Raw genomic sequence first — 5,132 nt, 5'->3', positions numbered from 1 at the left:
GTTCAATTCCCGGTACTGGAGAAAAACCAAAAACAAAAAAAAAAAAAAAAAAAAAAAAAAAAAAAAAAACAAAAACAAGAAACAGAGTCCCATATCCCCTTCTCCAACTTTACACCACTGAAAAAACTTGGAAGTCATGTTGGTATATTGCTTTTTTTTTTTTAAATAAAAGAAGGAAAACATTAACAAACACAACCATTTACAAAATAGCAGAAGAATAATACAAACGATACAGAGTTACAAACAAAGTGGTAGGAAATTAACGATGCTTGTTGTATTACATATTTATAGGGTATATTGCTTTTAACTAGACTCTATATTTAGTATTCAGGGTTTTTTTTTTTTTTTTTTGGTAGTACTGGAGATTGAACCCCAGGACTTTGCACTGAGCTACATCCCCAGCCCTTTTTTATTTTTTATTTTGAGACACGGTTCCACTAAGGTATAAAATTGTTCAGGCTAGCTGGGTATGGTGGTACAGGCCTATAATTCCAAGCACTTGGGAAGCTGAGGCAGGAGGACTGCTGTGAGTTTGAGGCCAGCCTGGGCTACATAGTGAACTCAAGGCCAGCCTCAACTACAAAGTGAGACCTTGTCTCAAAAACAACAAAAAAAGAAAGAAATTGTTAAAACTGGGCTCAAACTTTCCATCCTCATCTTAGGCTCCCGGAGAGCTGGGATTACATGACGAAGAGCCCAGCTTCCACATTGTTATAGCTCACATTCAAGTAAGTATGTGTGTGTATGTGTATGTATGCTCCTATACAACTTTTTCTTTCTCTCCCCGTCCCCACCTGTACCGAGAGTTGAACTCAGTGCTAAGCTACATCTGCAGGCCATTTTAAATTTATTTTGAAATACAGGCTAGCTAAATTGCTCAGGCTGGGTTCAAATTTGGGATCCTCCTACCTCAGCCTCCCTTGCATGTTGGAATTACAAGCCTACAACACCAAAACTGCCTTTTTGTGTTTTTTTTTGTTGTTGTTGCTTTTGAGACAGGGTCTTACTAGTACAGCATATACCTCAGTCTGGTCTTGGACCCCATTTTATAGTCCCAGTTGGCCTTGAATTTGAGATTTGCTGGGATTACAAATGTGTACTACTATGCCTGGTAAGGTAGTTTTCATATAAAAACTTTTTAAATCTCTTTTTTGTTTGTTTATTTTGAGACAGTGTCTTACTGTGTAGTTCAGGTTGGCTGTGAACTCATCGTGCAGACCAGGTTGGCCTAGAATTCTCCAGAGACCTCTTGCCTCAGCCTCTGGAATGCTGGGATTATAGGTGTGGACCACCAAACCCAGCTGCAAAATTTCTTTTAAAAGGAAATGTGAACTGGGAGCAGTGGTGAACACCTGTAATTCCAGCACTCCAGAGGCTGAGGCAGGAGGATTGTTGCGAGTTTGAGACCAGCCTGGGCTATAAAGTGAGCTCAAGGCCAGCCTGAACTGCATACTGAGGCCCTGTCTCAAAAAGACCAAAAACACACACAAAAAATCCAGAAGATGTAGCTCAGCACCCTATTTTCATTTTTCAGTCCTGCAAAAACAAAAATATTACTACTCTAACAGGGCCAAAGGGGACAACAGGGTTCTCTGCCCTTGGGAAGTACTATTTATTAATTTTGAGCACATTTTCACCTCCTGGGTTACTTTCCCATGTGTAAATGTGCGTGTAACCTACTCCATAGTCTTCAGGAATTACTGTTGTGATTATAGTTCTCATGGGAGGACTGTATCCCTTCAGTGTGCCAAATGGAAAGATTGAAACTTTAGCTAAATTCTCCCTTTATAGGTAACAAAATAGCCTTTGGAACAATTCAGTGGGGTGTGCATGTTGGTGCACGCCTAGAATCCCAGCACACAGGCAGCTGAGGTCACTGGGGCTACATCATCGGGAGTTCAAGGCCAGCCTGAACTATGTAGTGAGACCCTGTCCCCAAAAACAAACAAACACACCAGGGTGGTGGCAAATGCCTGTAATTCCAGCACTCAGGAGGCTGAGGCAGGAGGATCCTTGGGAGTTCAGCTGGAGGCTAGCCAGGGCTACCAAGTGAGTTCAAGGCCAGCCTGAACTGCATAGGGAGACCTGTCTCAAAAGACAAAAACAAAACAAACAATACAAAAAACCCAACCCAACCCAAACCAAAAGAAAACAAAACAAAAGACACAAAACAATTCAATTACCATTCCTGTTCTCTTCATGAGCAGGTACAATGCAGATCCTTTTGCAGCTTCCAGGGCCTTTCCCTGTTCTCTGGCCTGAGAGCTCACCCCTTCTATTATTACAAGACACTCAGTGTCTTGAACCTGCTACGAACACATTTGCTGTGCTGAGTCTGGGTCTTCCTTAGCCATTCACAGATGCCATTTCCCGCCTTGACATCTGGCCAAGTGTCACCTGTCAATCATGGCTCTGAAACTTGATAAGGCCCCTTTTTCTGGGAATCTCATACCACTTCTTAGTGCTTACGTAGTTCATTATTACAATCATTCAGCTGTGGGAGTTGCTTTCCACTTTAGATTGTAAATTGTATCCCATTGCCTTTGTATCTCCCTGCTTTGCACAGTGTAGCAGAGCTGATAAATCTTTGATGGGACTGTGTTCTTGCCTGAGTTGAATGGCAACATGGTAACAATAATGTTGGCCAGCAACCAGAAAATGCAATTGTAGTAATAAAATGAGACATGCTGGGTGGTGGTATTGCCTGCCTGTGATCCCAGCACTTGGGAGGCTGAGGCAGGAGGATCGGCACAAGTTTGAGGCCAGGATGGGATGCATAGTGAGTTCAAGCCCAGCCTGAATTACATAGTGAGACCCTGTCTCAACAAATCTAAAATAAATAAAACTCAAAGCAATACAGCAATTGGAAGAAAATACAATTTTTAAAGGGAGTATATCAAGGGGTATCTCTAGATAATAGTTTGGGAGCTGATTCATATCTGAAATAGTTGAGAAGGTGACTTTTTATCACTTTTCCCTCTGGAGACTCCCAGTGTTGGAAGATACACTCATTGACTTCAATTTATTTTTTTCTTTTTCTTGCTTTCTTTCTTTCTCTTTTTGAGACAGGGTCTCGCTATGCAGTTCAGGCTGGCCTTGAGTTCACTTTGTAGCCCAGGCTGGTCTCGAACTCGCAATGATTCTCCTGCCTCAGACTCCTGAGTGCTGGGATTACAGGCATGCGACACCACGCCCAGCTATTTTTATTTTTTATTTTATTTTTTCCCCGGTACCGGGAATCGAACTCACGGCCTTGCGCTTGCCAGGCAGGCGCTGTGTCACTGAGCTAAAGCCCCAGCCCCTATTTTTATTTTTTGAGACATGGTCTGACTATGCAGCTCAGGCTGTTCTGGAACTATGTAGCTGGCTTTGAGTTCGTGACCCCCTCACTCAGTTGCCCAGCTCTGTTTTCTATTTTTCAAAGGGCTATCAAGTGCAAAACATTCTGTTTTGCTTGGGACAGCATATCCACAAGAGTGGAAAGAAGGGAAGCAGATTTCTACTCAGCAGGAGGCAGAAGTTTCTTACATTTAGAGCTGTCCAACAGTGGAGCAGAGGGAACTACTTAAAAGGTAGTGAGGGCCCTGATATTTGAACTGTTGAGATGGAAGAGGACCATCTGGCTGAGAGTACAAGAGGGAGTTCCTGCCTGGGCAGGAACACCACATATGATCTTGGAAGGGTCTTCCACTGGTTAACTCGGCTAATGTGATCTCTAAATATATCTGAATTATTTTGTTAGTTGTCAACTGAATTAAACAACGGTATGGAAGGGGGTGGCAGCACACGCCTGTAATCCCAGCACTCAGGAGGCTGAGGCAGGAGGATCGTTGAGAGTTTGAGACCAGCCTGGACTACAAAGTGAGCCCAAGTCCAGCCTGAACCGCATAGTGAGACCCTGTCTCAAAAAAGACAAAAAAACAAAACAGGGGCTGGGGATTTAGTTCAGCTGCCCAGTGCCTGCCTGGCAAGCAGGAGGTCGTGAGTTGGATTCCCGGTACCGGAAAAACAAAACAAAACAAAACAAAACAAAAACCCAACGGTATGATCAAGTTTACAGTAAGCAAAACTTGATAAAATGAGAAGTGAGGGCTGAGGATATAGCTCAGTGGCATAAGCACCTGCCTGGCAAGCGCAAGGTTCTAAGTTCAATCCCTGGTACCGCAAAAAAAAAAAAAAAAAAGTGAGAAACTAGGTTTGATACTGAAAACCCAGATACCATCCAAACCAATTCAACACTTTCTTTTTTGCAAGCATCTCGCTGTAATCCAGGCTGGCCTCGAACTCCTGGTGTTCCATCTGCCTGTCTCCCGAGTGCTGGGATTACAGTCGTGCACCACTTCACCTCGTCCAGTTTTTTTTTTTTTCTTTTTGAGACAGGGTCTCACTATGCAGTTCAGGCTGGCCTTGAGCTCACTTTGTAGCCCAGGCTGGGCTTGAACTCACAATGATCCTCCTGCCTCAGCCTCCTGAGTGATGGGATTACAGGTGTGGGCCACCACGCCCGGCCTTCGCTCCGTTTTTAATGCCCCTTTCAACAGAAAAGAGAGGAGGGATGAATGTAAGTGTGTATGTGTTTGGGAATCACTCGAACAACGTCCTGGGCTACAGGGCGTCTAAATTTTCACTTCCTACATTCTTGGTCAGGCGGGTTTTCCCGTCCAGCAATCCTGTGCGCCTATGCGAGGGCCTGTACCGCTCGCCAGCCACCCCGTCAGAGGCGGCCCCCGCCTTGGAGCGTACGTCCGACCGCGGCCAGTTTCGTCAAGTCCCTCCAGGCCCCGCCGCCGGGAGCGGAAGGCGGGCAGCAGAAGGCCGGCAGCAGCCGCGGGCTGAACCACCGCTCCCAGGGGCCCCCGCGGCGCTGCGCATGCGCGCTGTCGTGGCGGCCGCGCCGCCGCAGGACGCAGGGAAGCCGACTAGCGAGCGGCGACGGCGGTGGCAGTTAGCGGCGAGGGCGACGGCTCCGAGGGCGGCTGGCTCCCGGACGAGGTCCTTGGTGTCTTCTTCCGCATGCGCCCATCGGTGAGTGTGCGTCGCGGGCCAGCGCTTCGGCTCGTGCCGGGAAGCCCGGACTCTCCGGCCTAGGGCCGCAGCCCGTGCCTGACGGCCGGGCGCCGATGCCGCTGTCC

The 5,132-nt window shown here is 46.6% G+C and overlaps 1 protein-coding gene across 6 annotated transcripts in view; it reads left to right on the top strand.

Annotated features, from left to right (window-relative positions):
• The first annotated feature begins 4,896 nt into the window (after nucleotides 1-4,896).
• Nucleotides 4,897-5,132, top strand: part of Gapvd1 (GTPase activating protein and VPS9 domains 1) — a 99,103-nt gene continuing 98,867 nt past the window's right edge. For 5 of the 6 annotated variants that reach the window (XM_013513177.1, XM_013513176.1, XM_005382465.2 and 2 more), the window contains exon 1: nucleotides 4,897-5,025. The gene's annotated coding sequence lies outside the window, so the exon portion shown is untranslated. The remainder of the gene's footprint in view (nucleotides 5,026-5,132) is intronic. The other variant, XM_005382463.2, reaches the window with a different exon arrangement.

The sequence above is a fragment of the Chinchilla lanigera genome, unplaced genomic scaffold, assembly GCF_000276665.1.
Source record: "Chinchilla lanigera isolate Chin_1 unplaced genomic scaffold, ChiLan1.0 scaffold00018, whole genome shotgun sequence".
Lineage (NCBI taxonomy): Eukaryota > Metazoa > Chordata > Mammalia > Rodentia > Chinchillidae > Chinchilla > Chinchilla lanigera.
Note: the sequence above shows the minus strand (reverse complement) of the source record. Positions and strands in the feature narration are given on the sequence as shown.